Below are 14,927 nucleotides of genomic sequence, written 5' to 3'. Positions count from 1 at the left end.
AGAGCAGACAAAGTGCCTTGGCCACCACGTCCTTGTCCAGTAAGCCCTGCTGACCTAGGTCCACAAACCAGAGGGAAGGGAGCCTCGTCAGAGCGCGAGCTGCGTCCCTTTATACACTCAGCCGTTCTCCCACAGCCCTCTGCCCAGACTAGGCAAGGGCCATGACGCCCCTACCATCCTCTGCCGCTGCGGGATGGTGCTCCAGCCCATGTGAACTCGTTCTCTCTGGGGCGGGAACTCTGCTCCCCCATCTCTACCTGCCTCCGACCCGCACTGACACTCTCTAACATCCCATTATTCCCTACCCATTAACTTACTGCCCAGGTTTTCTGCAGCCATCTGCAGGCTGGGCTTTGGCTTGAGGGCCCGAGCATTCATACTGAAGAAAGTCTAGTCGCAGCTGGATTCAACCCAAAAGCAAAGGTGTGGTTGTATTTTGTGTGTGTGTGTGTGTGTGTGTGTGTGTGTGTGTGTTCCCTGCTTGCCTTCCTGGTTGTTGTGCAGTCTCACACTTCTCCCTCAGATCTACAGGCTGCCCGACTCAGTCCTGCATCTCATTTACCCGAGTTGTAGGCTGCTTACCAACTAAGAAAGCCGAGAAAGGGCAGTTCAGAAACCGGAGGCAATTCTAGAGAAAGGCTGAGATCACAGAGCACTTGTGTCATTGGAAACATGAACGACAGATCCGTGGCTTTGGAAAAAGAAAGGAAGTCATTGGCTCTGTGAGCTCAGCACACGTCAGGGTCAAGGACCTCGGGTGGAGCGTGATCAGAAAAGGTCCATCAGTGGGACTAATCCTGCCATTTAGATGTAATCACTAGGCACTTCTGACACCCCCAGCCCCCACTCCCATCCCCAGCAACCTCTGTCTCCCAGAGCCTCTATTGTTGAGGAGTCTTGGCCATTAATCCCCACGTGTAAATGGACTGCAAAGAAGAAAACACAGTTGGGGAAGTTCCTGATAGCTCCACCCACCGTCACCGGACACGCATACTCCAACCTGTGACTTCACTGATTATCAAAGTCCCATTTGTTTAAGTCTTTATACAAATATCGAGAAAAAGAAGAGTACCACACTTCAATACTTCAAACACGAAAATATATGTAAAAATATTTACAGCGAGTATCTTCCCATCTGACACAATAAAGAGAAATTGTAGTGACTCAACATATCGTAATGATAGGAAACACTGATAGAATGTTTATGGAAGACTCTCCTAGGCACAGGAAAAGAATGGAAAAACAAATGAACACACAGCATACATGAGAAAAGGGAGAGCGAGCCCAGGTGATCAAAGGCCATCGACTGTTAACCTGCTGGAGATCAGAGAGCTCTTACATCAAAGGAGCAAACTCAAAGACAGCCCATCTGGAGCTGCGGGTCAGGAGACTAAGAAACAAACTTCAGCCGCGTCCTATTGAAGCAGCCTTTCAGAATTCCACAAAAGGCCTTCTACAAAGTGGAAAAGAAAAAGAAAAACCCAAAAAGCAAAAACAAAACATACTTTACTATTGCTTGAGGGATTTACAAATCCTGTCCCAGCCACCAATTCGTTAAAGTTGTCAGAATGCTCAAAGGAAGAGTGTTCACTCAGCATGCATGAGGTCCCGGGTTCAATTTCCAGTCCCACCAAAACATACAGACAATAAAGTTGTGGGACTTGGGTGCTGCACACCTATAATCTCAGCACTTGGGAGATGGGGCAAGAGAATCCAGAGCTCAAAACCAGCCTGGGATATTTTAGTGAGGGTCAGACTAACCTGAGCTATACTGAGGGTCCACATCTCAAGGACACAAAACAAGAATATGTTGCCAAACATAATGAGCCACAGAATTCAGGCTCTTGTGAGTCTCCTGTTGGGGCTGTGGGCTGTGCCCAGCAATACTGGCAGCCACTAGATCCCTCTGCTGAAAAGAAGAGCAGACCAGGTGGGCGAGGGTGGTGCACGCCTTTAAACCCAGCACTCGAGAAGCAGAGGCAGGCAGATCTCTGTGAGTTCAAGTCCAGCCTGGTCTACAAAGTGAGCTCCAGGACAGTCAGGCCATTACAAAGAGGCCCATGAACTCGCTTCTGCGGTGGGAGGGAGTCACAGTGCTGCATCTTGGGCAGTTTAAATTCGGGGGCCACTGGTGAGGAATCACTCCCGATCCTCTCGCTCACTCCAACAAGAGCCATGAACTCCTCCCGATAACAAACAGGCTTAACTAGGTTAGCTGTCTTCGGCAGGACAATCCCAAGCCCCTGACACCAAGCCACACTTCTGCAGTGGAACCCCATCTGTCAAAGTTCTCCCCTGAAGGATGCTGGCACTGTAATGTAGCACAGGCTGCACAAACCCTTTAAGGCTACCTGAAATCGTTCAGTGCAATTGGTGAGGGACCATAGCCAAGGCTGCAGGCAGGCAGATGCAACCCCCAAGTTAAAGTCATCAACTGCCAAAGAGAGAAAAGGAGGGGAAACAACACGGACAAATCTTAAATCTATTTTTAAATAATTAATTTGTTAAATTGCTTAGTTAAGTGAAAACCAGAGTCACGCGGTCTTAATTTTTTTAAAATTACAATAAGATGTGAAAGTTCAATGGATATAATTGTGGCATTCAAATTATAATTTCTAATCACTGAATTCAAGATGAGATAATTACTCTAATATTCATAAAACTTTTCTAAAATATCACAGTAGACCTTTGAACGGCACCCAGAACAACTGGAAAATATTTCCAATGCTCAATGGACGGCTTATGAGGTGGAGCAGTGTCCTCCTCCTCCGGTGGGGCAGTATCCTCCTCCTCCGTACAAGCAGAGCAGACAAGAAGGCCAAGGGCAAGCTATCCATGACACAGCAGTATCCTGCAGCCCCGAACTGAGGGACAGACAGAACAATGAAGAAGAGACTGCCTAATTTTTAAGGACTTCCCACCATTAAAAAAAGTGACATTCATTTAATTCAACACAAAAACAATAATAAGTCAAAGGAGATATACCAAAAGAGCTCAAGTAGGGCCAGCACTGGGAAGCAGAGTTCAAGGCCAGCCTGGGCTACATTGTGAGTTTTAGGTCAACCAGGGCTACGTATTGAGATGATAGATAGATAGATAGATAGATAGATACATACATACATACATACATACATAGATGATAGATAGATAGATAGATAGATAGATAGATGATAGATTACATAGATAGATAGATAGATAGATAGATAGATAGATGATAGATAGATAGATAGATGATAGATAGACAGACAGATAATAGATAAATAGATAGATGATAGATAGATAGATAGATAGATAGATAGATAGATAGATAGATAGATAGATGACAGATAGATAGATAGATAGATATGAGAGATAGGCACATACATAAATAAATAATTGAATGAATGAGCAGAAATTAAGAGCAATCAAGTGCAAATATGAAGAAAACACACTATGCTCCCTCCCTACATAACATGTTAAACATGTTACTGTGACTTTGATAATACTTGCGGAGCTGGAATAGTGCACAAAACCATGGGAGAGAGCTTGCATCTGTGAAGCCCTGGGTCCCAGCATACGAGCTCATGCACAGGCATGTGCGCATGTGCGTGCAGACACGCGCACAGACACATGTCTTTCCACGGGCACAGCTCCCACCTCGGCATGACCATCCTGACGTCACATAGTTTTTGCTGTATGGGCTTTCCTGTGCACTGCAGACCACTTAGAAGCATTTTTTTCTTCTTTTCCCTTCTTCTACCTTCTTCTCCTTTCTCCTCCTCTTCTCCTCCGCCTCCTTCTTCCTGCTAGACACCTTCTAGTAGAGACAACCAAGCGCTGCTTCCACTGCCAAATGGCCCCTGGAAGCAAACTGGCCATGGCTGAAAATCCCTGTCCTGATATTACACACACACAAATCTAAAAGCCAAGGCTGGAGAGATAGCTCCGTGGGTAAGAACACTTGCTGCTCTTCCAGAGGACCCAGTTCAATTCCCAGTACCCACTTGGTGGTTGATGACTGCACCTCTCGCTCCAGGGTGCCCTCCCCTTGCCTCTGTGGGCGCTAAACACACATGGTGAACAGACAGACAGACAAGCCAAACATTCATACAAGTAAAGGAGATAAAGAAATCTAACCCCAAGAGGGATCATCATAGATAGTCTATTTTGCAGATATTTCCTTCAATTCATTGAAGGCTTTTTCATCTCTGTGTGTATGTGTATGACACATATGTGTATATAAGTGTGTGTGCATGGTGTGCCCAGGCACACACACAGCATAGAGCATCTATGGATGTCAGAAGGCAACCTTGGCTTTTGGTCTTCACCACCACCACCCTCCTTGTCTCAGTGAGACAAGGCTTTCTCAGGTTCTTTCTTGGGGATTCAAGTGTAGATCCTCACATTGGCATGGCAAGTGCTTTACCCACTGAGCCATCTCCCCAGCCCCTGAAATACCTTCTAAAATAAAGTATTCGTGGTTTTTTTTTAAGTTTCTCTGAAGAGCCCTGGTTGTACTGGAACTCACTAAGTAGACCAGGCTGGCCTCAAACTCACAGAGATCCGCCTGTCTCTGCCTCCCGAGTGCTGGGATTAAAGGCGTGCGTCACCACCGCCCAGCTTTTGTTTCATTTTGTTTGTTTTTTAAACATGTTTTTATTGTCGGTCTTGAAAAAATATGCAAAGGATATTATCAAGAAAATTAAACCATCACTCACAGAATGGAGAAAACATACAAATCAGGTCAGACCAAGGGCTCATGCACACATCCCACAAAGATGGGTCAGGGTGCGAGGAAGGAGCTCACCCAGATTCCACAAATGAATGAATAAATGAATGATAAAGAAGCCATATAACCAATTAAAGACAAAGATCAAGGTGAGGAATCAGCACAGGGTCTGGAAAGAAAATACATAATTAGCCAGCAAACACCAGAAAGACACTCTGCCTGATCAACAGAGGGATGCAAATCAGAACCCGGAGGAGCCACCTCTCGCTCTCCAGATGGCTTTTCATCAAGATCCAGAAGAGCAGCCTTCAAGGATGTAGAGAAATCAGAAGCTGGGGCTCTGCTGCTGGCAAGGCGAGCCCCAGGACGACCTGGTGGAAATCACCTGGTGTGTCCTCAGAGAGGTCAGCAGAATCATCACAGAGCCAAGCAGCTTATGCCATCCGCTGAAAACACACAAAACACACCATATCCGACTAATGGAATATTATCCATTCATAAAAACGGATGAATTATAGACACATGCTGCCACAGCAATAACGCTTAAAGCACAGTATGCTGGGGTTCAAGAGACAGCTCAGCCGATAAAGCATTTGCCACACAAGTGTAAGGGCCATTGTTGGTTCCCTGGCGCTCACATAAAAGCCCACCTGTGACAGCTAACCGGCAATCTCAGTGCTCAATGGAGACAAAGGATTCCCCAGGGCAGGCTGCCTGGCTGGACTACCCAAAGCAAGCAAGCTCCAGGCTCAGAAGAGACTTGGCCTTGGTTATACAAAAAGAGAAAGCCGAGCGGTGTTGGTGCACGCCTTTAATCCCAGCACTTGGGAGGCAGAGGCAGGTGGATCTCTGTGAGTTCAAGGTCAGCCTGGTCTGCAGAGCTAGTGTTAGGACAGACTCCAAAGCTACACAGAGAAACCCTGTCTCGAAAAACAAAAGCAAATAATAATAATAACAACAACAATAATAAATAAAGGGATAAGTGGTCAAGGAAGACACTCAATGTCAACCTCTGGGCTCCTCACACACACATTCCTACACAGCTGAACACTCATGATCCCACACACACACACACAAACACGCACGCACACGCATACACAAAGGCAAGAAGAATCATGTTAAACCGTACACAATGGCACACATTTATGATTCCAGCGCTAGAGAGGCTGAGGAGAGAATGTCCTGAGTTGGAAGACAGCCTGTGCTATACAGCACGTGGCCCGTGTTCCTGAAAAGTGATATGAGCCAACCCAGGAGGCCCCAGAGACCATTCCCACTGTAAAGTGTCACCCCTGGAATGTCGCCAAGCACACACACTCATCCCATCCAGCCCAGGACTCTGAGCCCAGTGTGGTGCACACACCTGTAATTCCAGGAGTCAAGAGGTTCTCAAGTTCAAGGTCAGCCTGGGCTACTGAGCAAGAAACAAACAAACAAACTGGGAATATAGCACCTCACAGAAGAGATAGACTGAGTTCTGAAGCAAGGCCTGGGAAGGCCAAGCCTGAGATCCCTCCCCACAAACCCTGGAGCCTTCCAATAAATAGGGGGGACAGGAACAGCCTGCAGGGCAACCAAGCTTCCCTAAATCCAAACAAGATAGCTCCACCCCCAGCTCTCCACCCCACCTACTCCTTTTCCACAGACCCCAGACCTGCACAGGGAACCTTCCGAGGCTGGGCCTCATCCTGACAGGCCTGCCCCCTCCCACCGCTGCCCTGCCAGGTTTCTGGGCCCATTATCACCTCTGCAGAGTTGGCACAGGAAATCTGGAGCAGGAAGTAGACTTGATCTGTGTTTACGAGGTTCAGGGTTTAAGGAAGATGGGAAAGTGGCAGGGGGAGGTGGGAGAGGTCCCCAGTGGTGGCGGGCTTCACAAAGACAGCCTGTGTCTGCAGGATATCCTGTCTTCCCACATGGCCATAGAAGTGTGCTTGGGGCTTTTAAGGCAAAGCAACTGACTGTCCTTAGCCCAGCACCCCTTCTACTCCACATCCATCCCAAGGCTGGTGGGAGCTCACCAGCTGCTCCAGTCCTTCAGCCCTCCCTCGCGCATGTGTATACCTGCAGGGGACAAACTGGTTCTAAGACCTCCTCCTGCATGGTGACAGTTCCAAAACAGATTGGCCAATAGATAGCTCCATGATACAAACACACACAGACACACACATACACACACATACACACCATGTCTGTTCCAACATATACAGACCCATGCTAAATTTAAATGTAAACAGACACGGTAGGAAATTTACAATAGAACGCGCTGAGATTAAAGGCAGGCACCACCACCCCTGGTTGATGCTCACCTTTAATCCCAGCACTCAGAAGGCAGAGACAGACACATCTCTGTGAGTTTGGGTCTGGCCTAGTCTACATAGTAAATTCCAAGACTGCTAGGGCTTCAAAGCACAAAAATAATTTGTCCAGGGGTGTGGCTTAATAGCAGAACTCAGTGTACGCAAGGCTTTGGGTTGGAACCCAAGCACTTCAAAAGTAAATAAATAAATAGAATAATTGAAACCAATGCTTTAATAAAGGTTATTTAAAACTTAAGACTTTTCTCAGGTATGACATGACACACCTGAAATCCCAGCATTAGGAAAGATGAGGCAGGATTATGGTGAGAGAATGAATAAATTCAAAGACAGCCTGGCACACTGAGAAACCACATCTCAAAATAATGATAGCAGTAATAACTTACAAATCATTTCTAGAATACGAGTCAATGCTTTGGGACTGTAATTAGCAAAGAGTAATTGAACTGTGGGAAGTAAAACTGCAGATAAAGGGACAACGCTAGTCCCTGCATCTTCAACAACGCCCTCCTCCACGCCATCCTCCACGGAGGCAGAAGATGGAACAAGCTGGCAGTTTTGGGGGGAAGTGTTTGGTTCTGCTTTCCTTTGTTTTGTTATTTAAACACTCCCCCCTCTTATTTCTACTTCCCTATTTAAAACGTGCCCAGCAGAAAGCATCGGGCACTTTTCATATCAGACTTCAGTTTTCCTAGGTTTCAAAAATGCTGGGATACCCACCCCCACGCCTCCCACCTTGACCTAAGTCCCGCTGTACAGGAATTACAGGAAGAAAGGTTTGCGGGAGGACCCAGACCTTGGCCTATTCTGAAGTGGAGGCTCTACTCAGCTGCCAGCGCCTCCCACAGCTTCTCCATGAATCATCACTCTTTGTTTAACCTCCTTCAAAGCAGACAACCGATCTGCCCCTGTAACCCACCTTCTCATATCCCGCCAGCAGCGTACCCGTTCCCTAGAGCTCTGCATCTACACTGTCAGCAAGCCCAGGCCTCTACTCCACGGCCTTGCAGAGTGCGTGATGACTGGGAGAGGAACTTCTCCAGCTAACAAAAGACCAGTGAGGTGTTCTAGAAGGATCTACCAACCCTGGAGGAATCTCTCCTACCGCCCAAACTTTCAGCCCAGGCCCCTGTGAATTGCTTAACGAGATCCCTGAAGACCGAGGGAACAGAGAAAGTCTTATGCTAGATGGGTGTGGAAGAGGTGCCAGGGGTGCCAGGGGTTGGGAAGGGTACAGAAGGGGAAGCTGTGCCTAACTATTAATGTGCTCACTCACACTGGAACATTGTTTCCCATCTTGGTCTGCTCCTTGCTGGGGACCATCTAATTTCTGAGCACCTCTTTTATTTTTCTTTAATATTCTCAAGTAAGTGATGTGGCCTACAATGATGTTAAAAGACCCTCTTTGTTTCCTGTAGCACAGAGTTACATAAAATAGAACACCGACAGAGAGGAGGCTTGAAGAAATATGGATGGGAGAGAAAAAGACAGCCGTGGCCTTGGAGATCTGAGTTTACTGATCTTTTATTAAAAGTGAATAAATACATAGAAAACAAAAGGGCATAAAAATCATACACTGTTTCTGTTCCCTTGATTTATAAAAGCAACTGTGTGTGTGTGCTTGTGTGTGTGCGTGCACATGCACGCGTGCGTGTCCCTAGGTGTCCAGAAAGTCTAGGATTCTCACCAACATCAGAAATTTTGGGGTGAGACATTGGGACCAGCACAGCTTTTCCACTTGGCTTAGATGAAGTTAAAGAAAGGGGAGAACTCGCAAGAAGCCTTTGTCCTAGGCCTTTGGATGAGCACTGGAGTGTGGTTAAACTGTCAGCTAATGAGATTTCCTAACCTGGCTCTCTTTAAGTTTAGGCCCCCAACTGATCCGATCCCTGGGCAACAGCAGGAGGGTGAAGTATAGGGCTTCTGCATCCCAAAGAGCTACAGAATTCTCAGGAGAGTTCCTAAAGGGTTGGAATCCTTCCCAGGAGTGGAACTTTAAACAGGTTATCTCGGTGACTAATAGGTGTCTAGTGAGGATGCTACCTTCCAGCCTGTTCACCTCAGTGGCACGTGGGGGCTGGGGACAGTCATTCTCCATTTAGGTTGACAGACCTGGGGTTGGGGGTAAAGGGGCAGTGGGGGGTATACAAGTATGGGGAGGAACTCCTGCAACCTCTGGGCAGACTGCAAGTCTCTCGCCTGGTTTTTGTTTGCCTGCTTGCTTGCTTTGGCTAGCAAAGGCCTCCAGGGTCTACATCCATAGGATTTGATGTGGCACCTAGCCGATTTGCCCCAATAACCAAAAGGGTGTTAAAACAAGAAGCATTTCTTCAATGATACCTTAGAGTGTGCCTGGGATTTTTTTTCTTTAACTATGTGATTATGACTTGTTCTTTGATTTGGCTTTTTTTTTTCCCAACATGAAACTGGCTTCTGATGTTTACCTAGAGAAAATCACTGGTGAAGGGCCAGGAGAACAGGAAATCCAAGTCAAAACACACTGACACTTGGAGATACTCAGTGAAATCAGTTCTCCCCTTCTACCTTCCCTGCTAGACGGCCCCCATTCCCAGGGCCAACTCCCTCCATTCTGTGATAATTACTTAGCAACTTCAATGTTTACCACCCAGTCCAATTCTAGAGCCTAGTGATGTCCCAAACCTTTACAGCTACAAGACATAATTTAAACTTCCCCCATACTAGGAAGTGTTCCTTCCTCTCTCCAGAGAGCCCTTTGTTCAAAGGGCCCTCCTTCCCAGGACTCATTGCTTTGTAGGCAGTTATTGGTTCAACAGCAAAGGTTTCCCACCTGGATGGGTTTTTCCTCTTCCAGGCCTAAAGTCTGGGAGAAGCAAAGAGGGAGAAGAGGACCAGACCCGGATGGGGTCCGAAGCGCGGCCGCAAAGCAGCCCATCTTGACACAGCCTTAAAGAAGAAGCAAGGAGAAAAACCTAGAACACAGTGAAAAGTCACACACATAAAAGGGCACCGCGAGAGATTAGATAAGAATAATTAAACCTAAGACCAAGTAAAACAAGTCCTATCAGGTTTGAAAAGCAGAGTCCTTGTGCCTTGTATAATGTAAGGGGATAGAAGAGAATCCCAAAAAATGGAAGAAAAGAGGGTGATCCTCTCTGTGTGAAACAGATTTCCTCAACACAGGCAAGAGAACTTCAGTGTTCCCCGTGTGGCTGTCTCTGTATCACGCAGTCCATTTACACTGTCATTTCATTTCCACCACCAGCCCTCAAAAGGAGCCGCATCTCCACTCTACAGACGCACAAACTGAGGCTTTGAGAGATTAAGTTGCTCTGCCAGGAATCACTCCGTTGGTAACTGATACTCAGCAGGAACTCGATGCCCCGACTCTTATGACCTCGGACCTCACAACCTCTGTTGCAGCTTTCAGAGTATATGCCAAGTCAGCATGCACCGGACAGACACCCGAACCCAGAAGCTCTGACACCGTGATGCTGCCTAGCTGCTGGACGGGACCGCATGGGTACCACAGAAGAAGACATGGATTGCAGCGTTCCCAAGGGCTCACGCGCGTCCTTCAAAACCTGTCAGCCACCACGCAGTTAAAAGACAGATCAGATTCTAAGTCTATCTGACCCTGGAGGATGGCCAGAGGATGCGACTAGAAAGGGACACGCGTGGCGAGGTCCGCGCCTGGACAGCCCATCTTGACCCAGCTGGGCCAAAAGACATCAGCTCCTCTAGGTGCAGATCTGAGTGAGCGGGGCGGGGCGGGGCTGGTGAGAAGGCGCAGAGTCAGGTCTTTCCCCTGAAGCTTTGGGCCCAAGACCCGTGGAGGAGGCGTCACCTGAAGACACACATCAACTTCTGACTCGTAGGGGGCAGGCGGCAGTGGCCCGGCCTGAGAGCGTATCTCTCGTCCAATGGCGAGGTCTGTAAACAAAAGCGGGCCCCACGCGCGTCCCCAGCCCGGTGGCCAGCCTCAAGGTGCACAGGCATCGGAGAAGCAGAGAGGGAGAAGAGGACCAGACCCGGATGGGTCCGAAGCGCGGCCGCAAAGCAGAGCCCCACCACCTGGACCAGTCATTGTCTGCCCATATGTAGGATTCTGCTTTAAATGCCCCCTCCCTAGCCCACCGCAGGTCCTTCGCCCTGTGTGCCCGCCCCCACGGCTCTCCCGCGGTGTGCCCGACCCGGAGTACAGCGCGGATGGCCAAGGTGAACACCCGGCAGGGTTGGCAAAGGGCCAGGCCCGTAAGTGGCCAAGTCGGGGACCGAGACACACACACACTGATAGACCCAGGCACACACACGCACGCCCTCCCCGAACTTGATTTAAAATCAGCCGATAAATACATAGAGATGAGGCCGCCGCAGGTCAACGCTGACCTCCTGCTGCCAGAAAAATCGAATGCCAACGTCTGGACGCTGTCACTGCCATTCGGCGCCAGCACCTGGGCTCCGCTGTCTCGCCCGGTTCCAGGACGCTCCTTTGCACGAAAGAATTGTGCCTTCCCTCCCCAGATCACCACACCTCCCAAGTGTGTGCACACGAAAACAATACAAGCAAAGCCCGATCTGGGGGAGCTAGGACCCACCGGGAGCTCCAGTGTGCGAGAGATTGGAGTCAGGACGTGTCCGCCGTCCGCCACCGGCACCACGGCTCCAAGCAGTCTCATCGCCATCCCTCGTGGAGCCTCTGGCCAGCCGGCCCGCCCCCCCTTAGGCCCGCGGAACTCACCTGTGACATTCATCCAGGATCTCGGTGACCCGGCCCAGCACAATGCGGGGCCGCCGGGCCCCTGGGGGTGCGGGCGCCGAAGCGTTAGCCGCGCTGCAGAGCTGCGCGCCCGACGGCAGCGGCGCTGCTCAGCCTTTCGGCCCGCCCGCCGTCTGCCAATGGGAACTGTCAGGGCTCCTGGGCCAGCGGCCTCGGGGGCGGGGCCTCGGAAGCCCGTGGGAAACCAAACTCTGATTGGAGCTACGGACAATCGCTCCGCCTCCAGCCAGCCAATCGGAGGCGGAGAATATAGTAGCGGGGCGTTCAGAGTTGGGCTGGAGACTGACAACAGGCGCACGCTGGATACCTCAGCGGCATTCGGCCGCGGCTGGAGCCTAGGGCTAGAGGGATGCTGGCGTTGGACACTACCGGGTGCTATGACACGAGGCCCAGGCCCTGCAGCCCGGAGGAACCCCGGCAAGGATGGCGAAGCGTGCAGGCACCGGCCACAGCCAAGGAGCCCTTAACAAAGCAGCTTCGGGAGGGCCGGCTGGCCTCCGCCTCCTCCTCTAATAGGTCCGTGAGGCTGCTTGTCACCGTGCATAGGTGGAGGTGGCCAATGACGTGCACGAATGAGTTGGGGTTGGCGCGCGCGCGCGACTCGGAGGCAGTGGGATTGGTCGGAGGTAAAGGATTTTCCTGCTACCTAAGGCAGAGAGGAGGAGGGGGAAAGAATGGGAAAGGAGAAGAGCCAAAAACCTTGTACCTGTGACACGTGGTCTAGTTTGGGAGGCACGTGGCTGGCTCTAGGGAGAAACAGGAACTTTCTTAGGTGAGAGAAAAATCCCTGCTAATTCCCACCCGTGGGAGCCGGAGATGCCGTACATTAAGCAGACTCCACGTAATCACTGTGGTCTTGGGCGAGTATTGGATACTCCGGGACTCACTGGGGTAATGCCCAGCAAGTGAACTTGGGCTTCACGTTCACCTGGACATTGTACCTAACTCTTACGAGGTCTGCACATGCCTCGGGTCTCTGTGAAATTGCAGCAGTGTTGCAGGTTGCCTTTCTCAGGGTGTTGTGAGCCATAAGCAGACTCGCCTCCGTTAGAGCTAGTAGCAAAACCGCTTCCCTAATCCAGGCCAGAGCCTTTCCCCCACTTTAGAGCTGACCCAGCTTGCCCCAGGGAGTGGGAAAAGCAGACCCTACGATTATCTTGTACTGTGAACCAGCCTTGAAGTTGGGTGCAGTGTGGCTCACTGAGGAGGAGGAAGTCGGAGGATAGTGAGTTGAAGACCAGCCTGGCTACAGATAGAACTATTTCAAAAAGAAAAGGAAATTGATGCCTTTTCTTTCTGTATCCTTTACCTCCCAAACCCATCCCGCTTCTCATCCTCTCACCTGAACGTCTCTACTTTACATAAACAGGAAGATCTCAGCTGGGCGGTGGTGGCGCACGCCTTTAATCCCAGCACTCGGGAGGCAGAGGCAGGCGGATCTCTGTGAGTTCGAGACCAGCCTGGTCTACAGAGCTAGTTCCAGGACAGGCTCCAAAGCCACAGAGAAACCCTGTCTCAAAAAAACCAGGAAGATCTCAGCTTCCCATTACTGGTCTCTTCCCCTTGCCCAGCGTGGCGTAAGTTCCCTCAGAGACTAAAGCATTCCTTCCAGCAGGGAAGCCCCTTAAGCAGAAAGGAAAAAGCCTTATAAAGGCTTCAGGAAGTCCCTGAAACTGACCAGATTCACTAGGCTGTCCCTGACAGTGAGCTCTCAGTGAGCCAGCTACAAAGGACTCTGAGACCAGAGCAGCCTCCTGAAAGAGGCAGAAACCAGCTGAGCTGCCTAGAAGTGATTCTGACCAGCTGGGTCACTTGGAAAGAGCACTAACGTGTGAAGCCACCCGCAGGCTGTGCAGTGTGCTCCAGGTTCCCAGCTTTATGAGCCGTCAGCCACGCTGGGGTGGGCTTTGGGGATGCAGCTGGCTTTGAGTCATTTCTGTTCCTTTAAGTAACCCCAATAAAAAATTCATTGGTCCACCATGTTGGACTTTGGTGGTGTCTATAATTTGGACTGTCATGAGATCCCTACCTGAGGTGAGTCGACATGTATCATCTCTCCCCTAGACAAGTTTTGTCACACAGCACCCAGACATACACCTCCCTTCCTCTGGCCAACCACTACACGTCCTTCAGAGACCAGGTTGGCTGGGTATTTACTGAACTTGCAGTGAGTGGCATATGCTCATAGACACTGAGGAGCCTCCAGTACCCAGTGAGAATTAGTTGCCCACTTCTGGTTCTCATGGCCTGCCTCCTCTGGACGCTGAGACTGTCAAAATGGTGCTTCCCACATGAACAGAGCACCCCGCAAGCCTGAATCTCCCTTCAGTGGGATACACATCCCAGGGCCTAGCACACACTTGACATATTTTCAGTATTCAAGATAAAGTTAATCATCAAGCTGTCGAGGAGTTGAAATAAGCCTGAAATTGCTTCTAAAATTTAAAGTATAGGAGAATGCTGAGGATAGCAGATCTCAAAGTGATGTAATTGTCCACCAGGGTTAATGACAGTGTTACAGGAAGTGTTTTCAGTCAAGTGTGGGAGGTATCCCCCCCCCCAAAGAAATTTAAAAAACCAGCTTTATCTGAGCCTGTACCTGCCTGGGCTTCGCAGTGACTCTGTTGGCCCCTGTTACCACCGTCCTGGAAAGAGCTGTGTGTGCATGTGCATTTGAATAGGCTGTGAATGTCTGGAAGTGAGTTGAGAATGTGACCCCAAGGTTCAAGAGTGGCTTTGTCTGTGCTTAAAGACGCAAATACTGAGGCTGCCAGTCTCAAGCCCTATCCAAATTCCAACCTAGAATAGGTTACTTTCCTACTTCAGTTTCCCTAGCTATGGAACTGAAATAGTAGCATTTGAGGATGGATAAAGTTTTGTTTTGTTTAAGACAACGTATCCTTGGCTGTCCTGGAACTTGCTTTGTAGAACAAACCAACCTCAAACTCAGAGATCTCTGCCGGCCTCTACCGCCCGAGCGCTGGGATTAAAGGCAAGGGTAGATAATTGCCACAGCACTACTTAGAAAAGCAGCTGCCACGTGGCATTAAGTAATATTTGCCCAAATGGCACCCTTCACAGGAGGTATTTTAAGGCAAGTACTTTTCTTGGAAAGACAGAATCAGTCTTCCAAGCATTCAGG

General features: G+C 49.5%; 1 protein-coding gene across 2 annotated transcripts in view; it reads right to left on the bottom strand.

Annotated features, from left to right (window-relative positions):
* Window positions 1-11,880, bottom strand: part of Tiam1 (TIAM Rac1 associated GEF 1) — a 351,773-nt gene extending 339,893 nt beyond the window's left edge. For both annotated transcript variants that reach the window (XM_041678508.1, XM_041678510.1), the window contains exon 1: window positions 11,747-11,880. The gene's annotated coding sequence lies outside the window, so the exon portion shown is untranslated. The remainder of the gene's footprint in view (window positions 1-11,746) is intronic.
* Window positions 11,881-14,927: the final 3,047 nt, after the last annotated feature.

Source organism: Microtus oregoni, unplaced genomic scaffold (assembly GCF_018167655.1).
Source record: "Microtus oregoni isolate MIOR12 unplaced genomic scaffold, Mior012 000030F_ref0000283, whole genome shotgun sequence".
NCBI lineage: Eukaryota > Metazoa > Chordata > Mammalia > Rodentia > Cricetidae > Microtus > Microtus oregoni.
The sequence above is the reverse complement of the archived record's forward strand: the minus strand, read 5'-3'. Positions and strand labels throughout refer to the sequence as shown.